Source organism: Ostrea edulis, chromosome 6 (assembly GCF_947568905.1).
Source record: "Ostrea edulis chromosome 6, xbOstEdul1.1, whole genome shotgun sequence".
In the NCBI taxonomy this organism is placed as follows: domain Eukaryota; kingdom Metazoa; phylum Mollusca; class Bivalvia; order Ostreida; family Ostreidae; genus Ostrea; species Ostrea edulis.
Genome location: NC_079169.1, coordinates 88,191,242 through 88,210,154, shown reverse-complemented (window position 1 = coordinate 88,210,154; position 18,913 = coordinate 88,191,242). Strand labels below are relative to the sequence as shown.

Here is an 18,913-nt window from a genome sequence, read left to right as displayed (position 1 = left end):
ATAGAGGCCATGAAGGTACTCGACACATCGTCTCATGGTGATCCACCTGTGTGCCAAAAATGGTATGCCTAAGTCAAAGAACAAAGAAGTTATGGCCCGGACACGAATCTGCACAGACAGACAGATGGACAGACAGAGTGATTCTTATATACCCCCCAGAACTTCGTTCGGGGGGTATAACTATAGTACAAAATGGATATGTTTAGGGGATATTGTATTCTATGATAATAATGATCTTTAAAACGATCCAGTTTGCCAATACAACCTGTCACTAGGTCAAATGCTGTCTGACGTTAGACCGTTCTTGGCACACTAATTTTAACTGCGGATAACTCCGTTTACCTGATCAAGATATAGGGCTCACGGCGGGTGTGACTCGTCGACAAGGGATGCTTAATCCTCCAAGGTACCTGATCCTACCTCTTGTACGTTCGGAGGTCCGTGTTTGCCCAACTCTCTATTTTGCATTCCTTATCGAAATGCGCATCTGGTGCATCAAAATTGGTACCGTATACGTTTTACATTATAGGAGTTATGAAATTAATCACTGTTCATCATCTCACCGTTTCATCCAATGCATGCAGGTTCCCTAGCTCCAGGACCTTGAAGTTTCTGAATCTCATCTAGCAAAAAAGAGATTTCAGTCGGGAACAATAGAGACGATACCGGCATCTTACGATATTTTCATAGTGGAGTCAACTTTTCATTAAGAACATTTTATTGTCTATGATATAATATTAAATTGATACACACATTGATGTAGAATTAAAACATCATTTCGAGTAAAGCTTATACTCAAATCCTGGCATGATACATCCATTCTTTTTTAAAAGACCATCGTGTACGTTCAGTAAATTAAAGTATACCGTTACGGTGTATGCATACAAGGAACGAAATAATGTAATATGTTAAGCTATTTCTTCATCGGGAAAACGGAGTAATCTGTAGTTATATTGTGTCAAGAACGGCCTAACAATCGGTATGAAACATGTCAAACAGCATTCAACCTAATAATAGGTTGTATGTCAGCATTTCGCAAATTCTATGGTCGTTATAACGATCTAGTTTGTCAATACATCCTATCATTGGGTCAAATACTGTCTGACGTGTTTCATACCGATTGTTAGACCGTTCTTGGCACACTGATTTTGACTACGGATAACTCCGTTTACCTGATCAGGATATAGGACTCACGGCGGGTTAATCTCGATAGAGATTCGGCTCGACTGAATATTTTGACCGACGCCTTTACCGAATCTCGGAGTAGTCCTTCATAATTCATGTCTGGAAATTTACTTTCAGTTTCAGCCAGTTCTAGCAATTAATGTGCACTTAGGTGACACTGCTGGTCGCTTAGAATAAGTGATTTGACTGTTAAAGGACATATCTCATGTTTTCAAAGTATACAATATTACATGCATTTTGTCTTCTTTATGCTTATAGTAATTAATTCTAATAGTTCGTTCGCCGAAATTTTGTGATAATTAACCACAATACAGACTTAAATCTAAGCCCCGATTTCAAAAAGTCAAGTTAATTAGGTAGGTAGTCACGTGGTACAGTGACGTCACATGCGCCCTTCGGATTGTGAAAGTACTGCGGGATATTATTAAAAACTCAACTTTTAGGGGCCTAATTAATTTACCATGTGCAACATTTAAATCGATGTTGATAAATTGTCCGAGTTTTATATGTGTTCGCCACCAGTGCACACATATAACGATGTAAATACCCAAATATAGCGAGTAAAGCGTGTATGAAATCGGCAAAATTGTGAGTAAGTAATGTTTATATGGGTCGCTGTCTACAAACTGTTTGGGGATGTTATTCCTTTATACATCTGTAATTGGCGCTGTTTTTCTAAAATAAACAGTGCAATCATTATTTATTTTTGGATTAGACAAATTATGATACGTTAAATTGTTGACAACTAGGCCCTATGCCAAGCTATTGTCACGCGTGCATTTTGGAAAGAAAGAAAAAGACAACACACACACAAATCAATAAAAATATCCAAATTTAAAGTGGTAATCACATTATTTTATTTTGATAAAGCAATCTTATTACTATTTTTGAATTGTGATCTGCACGTCTTTAGGAAGTACGAAGTGGGAGCGCGGCGTTATAGCCTACTGACGCACTCAAGATGCTACGAGTTCAATAAAGAAATAATTTTATAATTCAATTTAAAGTTAGGAAATACAATATTCTATTATTTGCATAATTAAAAGTTCAATTATTTTGTATCTTTATTTTTTGTTGTTGTAAATCTACCAGTTGGTAGAAGTTACAGTGTATCGTCGATATATGTTGTTACAAGGTGAAGGTCAGTTGATCCGAGTGTGTATTGAATTTGAAGAGCAAAACAGAATGTATGCTATAGGCCTACCAGTGCTTATAGCTTCGATATATCCATTTTCTCGCAGTTTATCAGGGTCTCTGTCCAAGCGATGTTTGAAAAGGTGACTGGGTGTGTTTTTTAAGTTAAAGTTCTTGCTCCAACAAAAACATTATCCACGTCTTTTTTCTCGTACCTTCCTTCGAAAAATTGAAAAATACTCAGTCTAAATCCTTTCTACCGACAACTAGTACACCCGAGCACGGAAAACATCTTAATGCATTATTATTTACAAGCCGTTAACGTGACAATTGGTTTTTTGTCGATTAAATCTAATCTGTTTATGGAATGGCTAATAGATGTTTTCAAACCCGAGGGCGCATATGACGTCACACAAAATGGCGCGTAAACTAGCGAAAGAAAATATGCATATCGCAAGATTTGAATTTCATCGCTTTCAAACTCGAAAACTACGCAAAATATTTCATTTAAAACACATTTAAAGTAGTTTTAGGCATCAAAAGACTTAATTTTGCTGAAAAAATTAAAAAGTTTAGAAACATGCGTTGTGTCCTTTAAACTAACTCTCTATCACTATTAATGCGGGTAGAGGCCTAAATTTTTCACTGGTAACCTCTCTATATCAGTAGAATATTCTCTAGCGGGACGTTAAACAAATATACATATGTACAACCAACCAACCAGAATTTTCAGAATTCCAGAACAAAGCATTTAAAGTATCAATCTTTCAATGGTGAAATCATGCTTCAAATAGTGTGATTGAGTTTGAATTGACAAATTGAATTGGATAGTTGTAATTGTACTTGAACAACTAGAAGAACTTCGGACAATGGGACATATTGACTATAATTAACTAATCAGAGTTTGTAAATAATCCTTGGATTAGGGTTAAAGGACGCATCGCATGATTCTAAACTTTTTAATTTTTTCAGCAAAATTGATTCATTTTATGCATAAAGCTACTTTACAAAACAGTTTGCGTAGTGATAAAAAAAAAAACAACCTTGTGACAGCCACGGTTTTCTGAGTTAAGAAGATCTATGACATTGATCTATGTTGTTTATGGGTGTTTTTTTTTTAATTTAAACAGTATTTTATTATGTATAACATAAAAAAGGGTTAGGCAGCAGACAGTGTATATTTTAACATTCTCCGTTTACGGTTGGCACTGTAGATCGTGTAATGTTGAACCGTGCAATTTGTATGTTTCACGGTTGTCCAGCTTTGATCAATTTTGTGTATGTATTTTTACTATTTTTTTTTTTTTTTTTTTATCTTTTTTCCTCCGCTTGACCAGTGAGTTGTAAATTTAGTAATGTTTATCGTAACACTGATATCGTAATTCTAACGCAATTCAGGTCGGTTGTGATAACCTCCTTCCCCACAACCGTGAATATCAGTAATGATTCTTCTCACAGTTCTTCAGCAATATACAAAGTAAATCGTGTACTACAACAGCTTGAGTCAATGATCAATAATTACGTTTGTCAATTAAGAAGTGACAGCCCATACATAAGCATATGACGAGGTGGCCGAGTGGTTAAGGCGATGGACTGCTAATCCATTGGGGTCTCCCCGCGTGGGTTCGAATCCCATCCTCGTCGATACCTATTTTTTGTAGTATTGTTGGTATATTGAGTATCAATATGGAAAGGAGAAACATGGGTCCATGTTGTCATAAATTAATGTATTATCAAACGGAGTCTTCAAAATGAAGAATTGAAAATAAAAACTGAAGATTGGTTTTGATATAAATCAAAACTATATTGCGATACATATTGAACAAAGCTGGAACCAAAGCATATACCTCATGTAACTAATCTATTTATTTGATCACTTCTGGTTTACTAAACACAGAAGGATTGATGGTAAGCACTTTTGTGATTTGATTTGAACATTATTTTATTCATGCATATATAGAAAATACATAGTATATCAATAGGGTTAGGCAGCAGGTACAATGCCTATATAAGTCCTCTCCATAGGCTAAAGGTCAGTTATGACAGAATATAGTTAATATAGTACATACAGTTTTTTAATGTATCTAATATGTTGTACGATGTGACCGTTGAGACGAGCGAAGCCCATTAACATCTTGCAACAAGACTTATAGACATTTTATCCGCCTCTTCCTATCGTGACGTCATATTAGCTGCAATGCTTTTTCTTCTTCTCTCAGATCAAGCAAAAACAAAACGTTTGAAGCTTTGAGAAAGCTTGTCTGGAATTTAAAAACGTTTATGCTACTTTCTAAACAATCTAATTACTTTAATTACGGGATTGTCAATGAAGTATACCACAGTGATGGCGACATTTTTCCAAAAGCATTATGGGTATTACTCATCTTTTTTCAGCTAATGAAGAGCAAATTATCACGTGATTCATATGTGTAATCATTGGAGTGAGCTCGTCGCGTCGATTCGCCAATACGAGTAAGATTTATACTTTAATGTGTTCTAGCAAAGTATCAAGTGCCATGGAATAGTTGTGGACGAGTGGTTAAGGCGATGGATTCAAAATCCCGTGGAATCTATCTGTGTAGGTTTTTATTCTGGTTACACTGTATCTATATGTACCCGAGTAACAAGTTTAAAGATCTTTGCTTCAGCGTATCAACTATAAACTGATTTTGTCTACGGATAACTCCCTTTACCTGATCAAGATACAGGGCTCACGGCGGGTGTGACCGGTCGACAGGGGATGCTTACTCCTCCTAAGCACCTGACCCCCACCTCAGGTATATCCAGGGGTACGTGTTTGCCCAACTCTATTTTGTATTGCTTATAGGAGTTTTGAGATTGATCACTGTCCGTTATATTCGCCTTTCACTATAGATTCAAACCGAATAGGCCTAAATTCATACTCCACGCATCATATTGGACGCATCAAATGAATTCGAATTTGTTGTGTTTACGTGGGATTTTCTATTATTTGATTGAATAATAATTTTAATCGGTCACTAATTCATCAAATATACACTAGAAAGAGGGGTACCTGTAAAGTGCGAAACGAAATCTACCGAAACGAAACGAAACCTACCGAAACGAAACCCACCGAAACGAAACCTACCAAAACGAAACGAAACAGATTGTATAACCGAACTCTTTTAATTATAATAATTAAAAATGGTATCTTAGGCCCCTGTGAAAGTTACAACATATAAATAAAATTCGCCTCCCCTTTGATGTAGGCTTTCGGCTTGACTGTTACAAAGTTTTAAAATTTGGAAAGGGGGGGGGGGGGAGTAAGCACACAGTACATATCCGTAGTTGATTAAATGACATGTACAATTAGTTTCGGATCCATAAATTTCAGAACCGAGGGTTACAGTCTCAGAGATCTGGGGAAACACACTATACGAAAGGTGGGGTCGCCGACGTTGGATCCGCCTTTGGGCATAGATACATTGTTTGAAGAAGCTTGTGTATGAGAAAATTGAAAGCAGGATGAGCTCTTAACCTCTTATTTTATCTCTAACTGCTGAGGTGCGAGTACTTTCAATAATGGAAAAAACTTTATACATTTGGGCAATCTCTACCCAGAGTTATCGTTGTAGTGTAGCGTAATACGCCCTCTGGTGAGAGATTGACATTTGGGGTGTTGCTAAGACGGGGAATTGAAAACGGGACGGAAAACGGAATTTTTTTAATGCAATGATATTAGGAGGAGGTCGGCATTTTGTAAACTGAAAAGGCTTATGAACAAGGGAATTTTAAGCAGAAATCACAAAGAGAACGGGAGGACATATTCAGAATCCACCGTTTGATATACTACATACAAATACACAATATCCACATGTATACATATATTTGTCTTTAGAACAAACATACTGAAACATGTATTTATGCCCAAAAGCGGATCCAACGTCGACGACCCCATCCCTCGTTTAGTGTGTTTCACCAGACCTCTGACCTGTGAGACTGTAACCTCCCGTTCTGAAATTTATGGATCCGAAGCTAATTGCACATGGTATTTATGTGCTTTGTACTTACCCCCCCCCCTTTCCAACTTTTAAAACTTTGTATCACTCAGATCCGAAAGCGTTTCGGTGGGTTTCGTTTCGTTTCGGTGGGTTTCGTTTCGTTTCGGTAGATTTCGTTTCGATTTCGTTTCGTTTCGTTTCGATTTCGTTTCGCACTTTACAGGTACCCCTAGAAAGAGGCGCTTGAGAAGGATTTCATTTTCGGGTAACATTTTGTCGGTGCGTTTTCAAGTAAAGATATCAAGGTCCTTTCATAGGAGATTATTGAGGTAAGTATGGGTTTTATAAATATCTTTACAAAATTTTATAACAATTGGGGGTGGTGTCCCATGTCCTGAAGATTATATTTCATCTAAACATTAAAATTCAATTGTTATATTTTTCAAAAATATTTAAGTAACAATTACTCATATCGTATTTAGTTTCCCCTGTTTGAATGAATTGTTTCAGCATACATTGAAATAAAAGTCATATTTGGCACAACAGGTGAAAATTATATATACGATGTCATTAATCTTTCTGAAGGTAAAACATCATAACAAGTTTATCTCTATCGTGAAATGTCCTGTATAAGAAGGTGATATATACAAACAAGGGTTGTCGTGGCCGAGTGGTTAAGGCGATGGACTAGAAATCCATTGGGGTCTCCCCGCGCAGGTTCGAATCCTGCCGACAACGGATATTTTTACTATTTGTTAATTTTGTCTGCAAGATGAATGTTCCAATATATTTGAATCAATAGACCGCCCAAACTTGACAGCGTGCTAAATTAGTATTTAACTTACCTGAGAGGAAAACTTCCGTGGATTTTTCTGGTAAAAATTTCATCTGTAGTCCGTAAACATTATACTAGGAATATATGTCTTTATGGGAATGAAAAACTCTCGAAACAGACGTAAAACAGCACCCAGCAACGGATTGTGAAAAAAGTTCATTTATTTGAAGCCGACTTGTGCTAGGTAATAAGGTGATTTCAAGGTAGAAATCCATTGGGGTTCTCCACATGCGAGTTTTAAATTCTAATGACAATGATGTATATATACTCTGTAGATCATGGGGTTACCGGTAGGTTTTGTCACATTCTCTATCAAGTCTTACCACTACAAATAATGAAGCGCTTATCTGCTCTGAAAGATATGTATTTTCATCACAATTCAGGCCTGCCAAGAATAGGGATTATAAAACAAAACATTTTAAATCTTTATAAGTTCTTATTGATTATTATTCCATGGGTATATGTTGTCGTGGCCGAGTGGTTAAGGCGATGGACTTGAAATCCATTGGGGTGTCCCCGCGTAGGTTCGAATCCTGCCGACAACGAAAATTTTTACTCCTGTACTGAATTCATGATATACAAACATGCATCAAGTATTCAAGAAACCTTAATTACAAGCTTAGGATTATGTTACAACAGGAAATACTTTTGTGTAAAATATCTGCCTATTACTTCCACACATTTGAAATTGTTGATCAAAGTTATGGCTAAATCAGAACTCAAATATAGTGCAAAATGGATATGTTTCGGGGATTATAGTATTCTATGATTATAATGATCGTTATAACGATCCAGTTTGCCAATACAACCTGTCTGACGATGTTTCATTCTATGTTAGACCGTTCTTGGCACACTGGTTTAGACTCCTTTTATCTGTTTAGGGGATGCTTACTCCTCCTAGGCACCAGATCCCACCTCTGGTATATACAGGGTCCGTATTTGCCAAATTCTCTATTTTTGCATTCCTTATAGGAGTTATGAGATTAATTATTGTTCGTCATCTCCACCTTTCATCCCAGCTTCAATCATGGAGGTTTCCTATATGTGCCAATAACGGCCTAACAATTCGTATGAAACACATTAAACAGCATGATGGATTGTACTGGCAAAGTGGATCACTATAACGACCATAGAATTAGCCAAATGCTGCCTTTAAACAAGACTGTTGAACTCCTTGTAACAGCAACTTGTTTGTCAGTATCCTGTCTCGATTAATAGATTGGTCATACAATCTCTTGCGAATCAAAGCGGTTAAGAGATAAAAAGACCATATGATAATATGCAGAACAGGCTCTTGCGTATCGAATCAGTCGAAAAATATAAACACCATATGCAGGTGATAATGGAATATTGCTACATAAATATGGGAAATTGACGACGGAGAAGCTGAAGTCATCTCGTTTGTCGTAAAGTTGAGTTGTTAGTTTGCTGTTAATATCTATCTTCAATAAAATATCTCAGTACGAAGCAGATGTAGGGGACTCTGTTGTGTCTTTTATCTAGAATTCACAGGGATATATCGAAAGAAACGTCGTCTATATTTCTAAATATTTCGAGTGTTTTATACAATTGTAACGACTTTTAAAATACACGTGTTTTCTCAAGATGACTAGTATTTATTGTTTCAAACACCTTCTTCAAAAATATATTCGCTGCGGGACGTTTGCAAATCTTTTCCGTGAAGATGTTTTAAAATATTTTCCCAGTACATGAAGTGAAAACAATATTTTGATTATCAAATCGTAAAATCACATTTGGCACAAACTCATTTTTCTCGTTTTCCTTGGTACAAATACATGTAAATATTTCCCATTCCTCTGGTATTATGGAAAATGAACATTCATAATTGTCCTTAATCAATGTTTGGATAATATTCATGAATGATACAAAGTACTGGTAATTTTTTTGTAATCACTTCATATGTGATGTCCGCTCTCATAAAATGTTACCAGTTTCCCAGATTACAAAACCAACAGAATTGTACATATCACAGTCTTTATTATCAAAGACAATACAATCTTCAATCGCATGCTGCACAAAATAATGGTAAACTTTGCAGTTTTATTTATTTTTCTATGTTTTATTTCTTTCATGCCATTCTTCTTCCTTTTCGTTTTTTCCATTATTATTTCAACCTCGGTTTCTGATTCCGTTTTTCATTCTGTTTTGTCTCCCTTTGCCGAGTTACCCAGATCGTATTTCATGTCTTCATCTAAATCCATTCTGCGCTTTAAATCTCGAGGGTCTCTAGTATGTTTTTCTTATACGTGTTTTCCACTGCCGTTTCTCCAGTTTTCCTCACATTCTCAGTCTCTTTCGGAATTTTACCTGTATGCTGGGAATTGTTTTCTGGCATTGTATCTCCAATGATTGCCATGAAAGGTAAAGGTAACGAACAGTGATCAATTTCATAACTCCTACAAGCAATAAAAAATAGAGATTTGGGCAAACACGGACCCCTGGATATACCAGAGGTGGGATCGGGTACCTTAGAGGAGTAAGCATTCCCTGTCGACCGGTCACACCGGTCGTGAGCTCTATGTATTGATCAGGTAAACGGAGCAATCCGTAGTCAAAATCAGTGTGCCAAGATCGGTCTAACAATAGATATGAAACGTCTGACAGCTTTTGGCTCAATGATAGGTTGTATTGCAAACTAGATCATTCTAAAGAACTTTTAGTAAACTTGAAATCACAGAATTTTCCCCAAATCAATATCATTAAAACCTATGACTTTTCAACACTATACACGACCATTCCCCACGATAAATTAAAGACTAGACTTTTTGACATCATAGACAGTTGCTTCTTCAACAAAAACGGAAAACGGAAATATTCATATCTAGTGATCAGTCATTCAAAAACTTACTTTGTTAAACACCACTCTGATTCCACGCACAAGTACTCTGAAGTTGATATAAAAAATATGCTAGAGTTCCTCATTGACAATATCTTCGTGGTCTTTGGTGATCAGGTCTTCCAACAGTCTGTTGGAATTCCCATGGGCACGAATTGTGCTCCTTTGTTAGCTGACCTGTTTTTATATTCATATGAAGCAGAATTTATTCAAAAACTTCTACGTGAGAAGAAAAAATCTCTCGCTGTGATCTTCAATTCGACTTTTAGATATATCGATGACGTTTTGTCTATTAACAATGATAGCTTTCAGTCATATGTCGATTTGATATATCCCTGTGAGCTCGAAATAAAGGACACCACAGAGTCGTCCACTTCTGCTTCATACTTAGATATTTTATTGAAAGTAGACATTAACGGCAAACTGACTACTCAACTGTATGACAAACGGGATGATTTCAGCTTCTCCATCGTCAACTTTCCATATTTGTGTAGCAATATTCCATTATCACCTGCATATGGTGTTTATATATCTCAACTGATTCGATATGCAAGAGCTTGTTCTGGGTATAGTCAGTTTTTAAATCGAGGTAAGCTACTGACAAACAAGTTGATGGTACAGGGATTTCAACAGTCTCGATTGAAGTCAGCATTTCACAAATTCTATGGTCGTTATAACGATCTAGTTCGTCGGTACAACCTTGCATTGGGTCAAATGCTGTCTGACGTGTTTCATACCGATTGTTAAGCCGTTCTTGGCACACTGATTTTGACTGCGGATAACTCCGTTCATCCGATCAGGATATAGGGCTCACGGCGGGTGTAACCGGTCAACAGGGGATGCTTACTCCTCCTAGGCACCTGATCCCACCTCTGGTGTGTCCAGGGGTCCGTGTTTTCCCAACTATCTATTTTGTATTGCTTATAGGAGTTATGAGATTGATCACTGTTCGTTATCTTCACCCTGCATCATTATAACGATCATAGAATTTGCGAAATGCTGATCTTAAACGAGACTGTTAAAATTCCTGTATCACCAACTTGTTTTCAATAACCTGCTTCGATTTAAAAACTGATCATACGCAGAACATGCTCTTGCTTATCGAATCATTTGAGAGATATAAACACCATATGCAGGTGAAAATGGAATATTGATAAGTAAATATGGGAAACTGACGATGAAGAATCTGAAATCATCTCGTTTGTCATAAAGTTGAGTTATTAGTTTGCCGTTAATATCCATTTTCAATAAAATATCCATACACGAGGCAAAAGTGGACAACTCTGTAGTCTTTTTTTTTTCGAGTTCACAGTTATATCAAATCGACATTTCAATGAATCTCGAATATGTCAAAAATACTAAATCAGGCTCATTTTTTAAACAATAAAGTATACATCTTGTTTTCATCGACTTATTCAGAGGTTTTCTTTCCTCCCTGCGTACCTGTCTATTGCTGTAATTTTACAAAAACAAAACTTCAGTTTTATTTTCAATTATTCATTTCGCCATTACTCTCTATTTTGTATTGTTTATAGGTGTTATGAGATTGAATATTCTTTGTTGTCTTCAAACAGAATTATTTCCAAAATACAAGAAAAATTGGAATTCGACAAAGATGGGATTCATACTTTGTATTTTAGCAGTCCATCACCTTAACCACTGGACCACCTCGTCTCATATATATCAGATAGTTGTCTCTCCTTAATGACAATTCGACTCAAACAGATTTTATAATGCACTGCTGATGAAGAACTGTGTATCATTAATCAAACTGTAAGAGGCAATATCAAAGGGGGAGTCTTTGCTTTGCATGTGAATTTAAAACAAGTTGTAGTGGAGGACCTATGCGGTTTTCACAACGTACTTGAATTGTATTAGAATTACCCTGTCATTGCTAATCAGTGTTCGAACATTATATCATATTAAATTCACAACTAAATGATGGTCTATCTTTTTTAAAAGTCTGTTAGTAGCAAGTGGGCTTTTAAAATGCTCGCATATAAAAAGTCCATAGAAATCTATCAGATATACTTCCTGACAATTATAAGAAAAGTGTATACGAGGACCCACGCGGGTAGACCTCAATGCAACATTGCAGTTCATCATCTTGACCACTCGTCCACCTCATCTGACCTACAGTAACTCACATCTCGCTTTTTAACTTCAAATGGTTTTCAGATTTTACGACACCTGAGGTGATTCCTGTACCATTCACCTGCTTCTGGCGGTTATGATTAATGGTTCACTTTCTACTATAGAAACAATCAAAATTGTGAAAAATATCAAAACAAAAGGATATTGGGGTAAGAGGTGTATGATACATTGAAAGTCAGATTTCCTTTGCTCTTGACAACCCATGGTCAATGTAAAAAAAAAAATCAGAAAATATGTAAATTAATCCAGACATAAAATATACAGAAATGTCTATCATTTCATTCAGATCTAGACTCCCTCTATATTTATCTCTCATTTGCACACAGGTGTTTGACGTTTTAAATATCTATAATAAAAACAATTGTCTTCCTGTAAACATAATATTATGTAAAATTAAAAAAATCAGACTGTAAAGAACGGCATACAATTAGTATGAACCATGTCAGAATCATAACGACCTTTCCTTTTAACTAGAGCAATATCTTAATTCTTTTTCAAGAAATTCATTTACCAGTAGAACAGGGTGGGGTTTTTTTTTAAAGTTGTACGAAACATATAGAAATATGTATTCCATTGTGTGTTCTACACTGTCCACTATACATGTACTGGTAGACTGAATAACCTGCTGCAACACAATGCTCATCTTTCTATATTTATCTGACAATTTAGCTACATGTGTCATGATGATACTTCAGAAGAACGTAGCAGTGTCCATAGAGTTTCAGATCATAAGTAAAAATATATTTTCCAATTAAAGGAAAAGCCTATCCGACGAGGATGGGATTCGAACCCACGCGGGGAGACCCCAATGGATTAGCAGTCCATCGCCTTAACCACTCGGCCACCTCGTCATATAAATACACAGTAGTTGTCTCTCCTTAAGTGACAATTCTTAGAATTAATGATTCAAACAACATGACGTTTGTTATAACGCACGTTTTATTTTTTATGCTGATGAAGAAAAGTGTCATTAATCATTGTGTTAAAAACTGTAAGAGGCAATGTCGAAAGGGAATCTATTGTTTGCATGTCAATTTAAAACAAATTGTCGAGGAAGGAGATTATCACAATGGATCTGAATTGCAAACAATACTTTCACTGTCAAACATTACATCATACTGAATTGACAATTCACTGGTGAGCTTGACATCTACTCACTTGTATAAATACATACGGTGTATATTCCGCTAAAACTGGGCACCTGTCTGGGATGATATCATTGTGATGATTTCTATTAAATCGATATTTTCAGGACAACGATATGATGTATCCGAGATCTAATATTTTCAAGATATCATTGAAATAGTATCTGAAGTATCACTGTTCATCTAGGGAGCCGATAATTTCAAGATATCAAATTGTGAGGCATCTAGGGATCCAATATATTCAGAATATCACTAATGGTATCTGGTGTATTCTGTTGCTATTTCTATGGTCTAACAATTTATTTTTCATTCTATAATGTTGATATTTAATATAAAACGTTTCTTTCATCTAACGTTCAAGTTCTGTTCTGGATTTTTTTAAAGTATATTGTCTCATGCGAAAATAAGTTAACTAATAAAGGAGCACAATTTATACCCATGGGAATGAATGATAAAGATCAAATTTATTTAGCGCCTTATATATAAACAAATTACTCTAAGGCGCTTTACAGGGGTAAGAAGAGGAATGCGATGATAAAACAAAATTAAATGACAGCATGACATGAGATTTTATATATCTGTAAAATATCAAAATAAAACAGTATTTATATTCAACAATTTTGAAGATAAACGATGTATAACATTGGAAGGACCTCTGGCATTCCGAAGCTCGTTTTTGTCACAGCTGACTATTATTATGATGAAATAACAATATTGTTGAGTGATTATGTCATTTAATGCAACAAATGACGACAGAGAAAAAATACATCATAGTTCAAATTTTTTACAAAATTAATTGGCTGGGACCACTTAATATAAAAAATAGAACTAGATTTGCAACTGTGCGAATAAACATATATACATTACACAGATTGATCCCAGCCAATATACAACTAAAAATGCATAAAACATATCATATCACTTGAGTACTTGTATGGACAAAGAAAGTAAAGAGGAGTACAAACTTCTGAATATAAATAATTTAACGTTCCATTAAATATTTATAATTAAGATCGATAGCTGAAAGGTGTATTTTTTATTTGCTAACAGACTGTTAGTAAACTTGATCTTTAAAGACCACATTTATGTTTATGTTTTCCATGAGGAACACCAGTTCATCACATAAAAACACTATATATATATATATATATATATATATATATATATATATATATTTATATATATATAGTGCCAACACAGATGCCAACACAATATATATATATATATTGCCAACACAGTACAGTTTTTAATCTTCGTGATTTTTAGATCACCTGAGTCTGTCTCTCTGGTGACCTATTACCATACTTTTTAGTAAAATATTGTCAGAGGTTGACCAATTTCAAAAACTTTTCTTCTCTACATCTGTTAGAAAAACTAAATACACAGTCCTGTAAACCAAGAACTTGTTTACCAAATTGTAAATGGTTTGATCCCCAGGGTAGAAGTTTTGACTCCAGGACTGGGCCAAACTTGGTAAAATTGACCGGTCATACCGGTCGTGAGCCCTATATCTTGATCAGGTAAACACAGAGTAATCCACAGTAAGAAATAGTCTGTAAAGAATGACTTGACAATTGACATGAAACAAATTTGATCCAATAACAGATTGCATTGATAAATGAAATAGTTATAACGACCATAGAATTTGCGAAATGTTGACTTTAAGCGAGACTATTGAAACCCCTGTAACACTGATATATTTATGAGCAGCCTGAATATTAGGATATTTCTTATGCAGAACAGGAAGATTATTTTGAATCAACTTTATAATTCCTATAAAAAATGCTACATGTAAATTATGTGGAGGACAAACATGGACCCTGAAGAGATTAGCTGTCTAGGAGGAGTAAGGATCACCTGGGAACGGTTACACTCGCCGTGATTCCTACATCATGATCAGTCAAACGGAGTAATATGTGGTAAAAATTGGTATATAACACGTCAGACAGGATTTGACATAACGACCTTTCCTTTTAACTACAGCATTATCTAAATTCTTTTTCAAGAAATTCATTTACCAGTAAAACAGTCCTGCTCGGTACTTTAAGTTTAACATTTGTATGACCTATATAGAAAATACATATTCTAGGATGTGGTCAACACTGTCCTATACATAGACTAAATAACCGGCTGACATAATAGTAAAGAACTAGCAACACGATGCTCGTCTTTCTATATCTAGCTGACAATAAGCTATCATGATGATACTGCAGAAGTACATGATGTCAGTGTCCATAGAGTTTTAGATCTTACTGAAAATTGGTGGAAAAACGTATCCGACGAGGATGGGATTCGAACCCACGCGGGGAGACCCCAATGGATTAGCAGTCCATCGCCTTAACCACTCGGCCACCTCGTCATATGTTTATGATATTAATTGTGAGAAGTTATCTCGCTTTCAGAAGCCAAATTACTAGTTCTTTACCTGATGTAATTCCAGTATACCGTATTCAACTAGATTATTCGCTTGATGGTGACGTTTATAATCAATACCTCAAGATGTAAAAAAAGACATCAGGAGAAGAAAGGTATGATACATTTAAAGTCATCGTCATTGTCAGAAATCAGAATTTATACCGTGATGTCTATCATTTTATTCAGACTATATCTCTTCCTGTCTCCATATTCTACATGAGATTGTCTTTCTCCATTGTAATAAACTTAAACATTGTTTTATAATATATGCACAGATTTAAAAATCATATTGTCCTACTAGTGCATGTACACAAACAATAAATTTTATTTAACGTAGTCACTAGAGGTTAATCAGATTTTGAATAAATACATAATTTCAAAGCAACTGAATATTCATATCTTCGTGATTATTTCAAAGCAAATAAATATTCAAGTCTTCATAAATTCGTTATTTTTGTTGATGTGACAATATTCTCTAGTGTAGTGTGATACACACCTTATTATCTCATCCTAGAGGAGTACAAATGTTGAGGTTCTGTCGAAGTCAAACTAACATGGCTCTTCTAGATAAATGATCACCTAAAGTTTGTATACTTTCATCAAATATCAAAATGTTTGTTTTGTCACAAAGAATGCAATTAATTCTGCACATACCAACCAATGGTTGCTTCAAACCTGATGTTGATCCATTCAGTAACGAGACCAATGCCAAAGTCCTAAAGAAATAGGGTTAGTTTTTTTCTCTTTTGGTGCTTCAAAGAGGGACCTCTACAATGAATATCGATAGACTGTCAGATATGATTTATTGGGGTAAAAATACAAATCGAAAGAAACTATTTCATATTTTTATTTTCAGTTTTTACCGATGTCACATTTTGCATCAAGAAAAACAAATCTGGCATGCCCTAAATTGATGAATGGTGAAGATAGCAAATAGTGATGAATCTCATGAAATGTGAAAATAACGAATAGTGATCAATCTCATAACTCCTATAAGCAATACAAAATAGATCGTTGGGCAAACACGGACCCCTGGACACACCAAAGGTGGGATCAGGTGCCTACGAGGAGTAAGCATCCTCTGTCGACCGGTCACACCCATCGTGAGCCCTATATAAATCCTACATAAATCCTACAAAGATGTTGAAAGAAAAAGAGGTCAAGATTAGTGTCTTCGAAATTCGTTCTATTTCCTGAAAATTTGAACATTGTTTTGCTTTAATTGTTATTCTAATTCCAAGATAACATATGGTACAGACCTATGGCAGATGCTAGGACACGTAGAAGAAATCAAGCCAGTTTTACTTAAGCGGCATCTGAAAAAAGATTTTGTGTACATGCTTTGTAGGAATTGAATATTCACAATAATCTTAGATTGTTAAAAACAGTTTCACATGTTCTATCTTGTAAAACAGTTTCACATGTTCTATCTTGTAAAACAGTTTCACATGTTCTATCTTGTAAAACAGTTTCACATGTTCTATCTTGTAAAACAGTTTCACATGTTCTATCTTGTAAAACAGTTTCACATGTTCTATCTTGTAAAACAGTTTCACATGTTCTATCTTGTAAAAATGTAATAAATGTACCAGTTACTTTTCTGTTAATCATTTTTTCAGCAGTCAAATATAATTGTGTTTCGCTGTTTGAATAGTTTGCTTAGAAGCGGATCATACGGCGTTTTGAACCCTACAAAGCTGGTAATAATGAAGATGATAAATACAAGAGGTGTTTCAGCTCCTCATTCAGTTCAGAGGTCGATCCAGCATATCCATCAAATGAGCATTTGATTTCTGTGAAGAAAGTACACCAGGATTTTTCATGATTGTCCTTTACACTTCTATGAGATGCTGTTTTACCGTTAACGTTCCACAATTTCAAACTTGAAGTCATAAGCCTACAGCTAATGGGGTATTCAGTTCGTCAGTTTTATTGTATACCTAATGAGATATTGAGTTTGTCAATTTTATCTTACACCTAACGAAATATTGAGAATGTGAGTTTTATTTTACACCTAATTAAGTATTGAGTTTGTCAATTTTATTTTACACTTAATGAGGTATTGAGTTTGTTTTATTTATGCTCCTAACGAGATATTGAGTTTGTCTATTTTACCTTACACCTAATAAAGTATTGAGTTTGTTTTATTTTTACTCTTAATGAAATATCGAGTTTTTCTGTTTTATTTTACACCTTGTGAAGTATTGAGTTTGTTTTATTTTACACCTTATGAAGTATTGAGTTTGTCTGCTTTATCTTAGATTTTTAGTTCGTCAAATTTATCTTACATAAAAGGAAGTCTTGAGTTGTATGGTTGGAATCGGAAAATAACGAGACATGCAAAGAAATAAAACCTTTGTGTTATACTCATCTTTAATGTGCTTGAACAGTACGAACTCTCTATGTCTAGAAGAAATTACTAAAACATTTTTGTGCTGTTGGATTATTGTTTGTAGAACTTAATCTACTATGTTTATCATATTGAAATACAAATGTATATTTTATATGTGAATTTAAAAATGAAACTCCTAAGCCATCATCTCTGCAAAATCCAATAAAACACCTATGACGTGCATTATAAATTATCCAGAAATACAACGTGACATTTTTACAGGATGTGCATTTAACATATAGAATTAGTCACTAACAAACACGTCACTGATCTCTGCATACCGTTTAAGGATATGAATCTTTGCACTAAACAAGATCGGGTATTTGTCTGTAAACTCCGTCTGTACTATCTTACTTTCTCATGTCAAGAGATGGCAAAAAATATAGAAACCTATTTATAGATGTTAGGCAGACTTGTGGGCAAGAGTTTGACGATAGATTTATGTAATCGTGTCCAAATCTGCTTATTTGCTTTATTATCATTATAAATGCTTTTTGCGGAATACCCTCTAAAGTATGGAGTTTAGGATTTGAACTTTATAATCAGGATTGTTGCATCCTGTAGATATGCTGTATTTTTCGGATAAGTGAACCTCAATTTCAAAAGGTTTGTCTCGGTCTGTTGTTTTCATCCTACCTGGAAAACTCATTTATGTGGAGACGCCTTCATCTCTAGGTGAAGTGCCACAAACTTAGACCTGTACATGGTGCTTACGATCGTAGCAGTGAGGGATCTTTACGGTGCCAAAGCCTACCCTTACGCGGGCCCTCCGTTTTTTAAATACCTGTAACTTTCAATTTGCTCCAGATGCTGCTATTGAATTAAATCTTCTGA

General features: G+C 35.2%; 5 non-coding genes across 5 annotated transcripts; 3 read left to right on the top strand and 2 right to left on the bottom strand.

The window, feature by feature from the left end:
* Positions 1-3,881: 3,881 nt before the first annotated feature.
* On the top strand, positions 3,882-3,963 carry Trnas-gcu (transfer RNA serine (anticodon GCU)). The gene has a single exon. It is a non-coding gene; the product is annotated as a tRNA-Ser (tRNA).
* Positions 3,964-6,937: 2,974 nt separating this feature from the next.
* On the top strand, positions 6,938-7,019 carry Trnas-aga (transfer RNA serine (anticodon AGA)). Its single transcript has one exon. It is a non-coding gene; the product is annotated as a tRNA-Ser (tRNA).
* A 560-nt stretch (positions 7,020-7,579) lies between these two features.
* Trnas-uga (transfer RNA serine (anticodon UGA)) lies at positions 7,580-7,661 on the top strand. The gene has a single exon. It is a non-coding gene; the product is annotated as a tRNA-Ser (tRNA).
* Positions 7,662-12,896: 5,235 nt separating this feature from the next.
* Positions 12,897-12,978, bottom strand: Trnas-gcu (transfer RNA serine (anticodon GCU)). Its single transcript has one exon. It is a non-coding gene; the product is annotated as a tRNA-Ser (tRNA).
* Positions 12,979-15,549: 2,571 nt separating this feature from the next.
* On the bottom strand, positions 15,550-15,631 carry Trnas-gcu (transfer RNA serine (anticodon GCU)). Its single transcript has one exon. It is a non-coding gene; the product is annotated as a tRNA-Ser (tRNA).
* Positions 15,632-18,913: the final 3,282 nt, after the last annotated feature.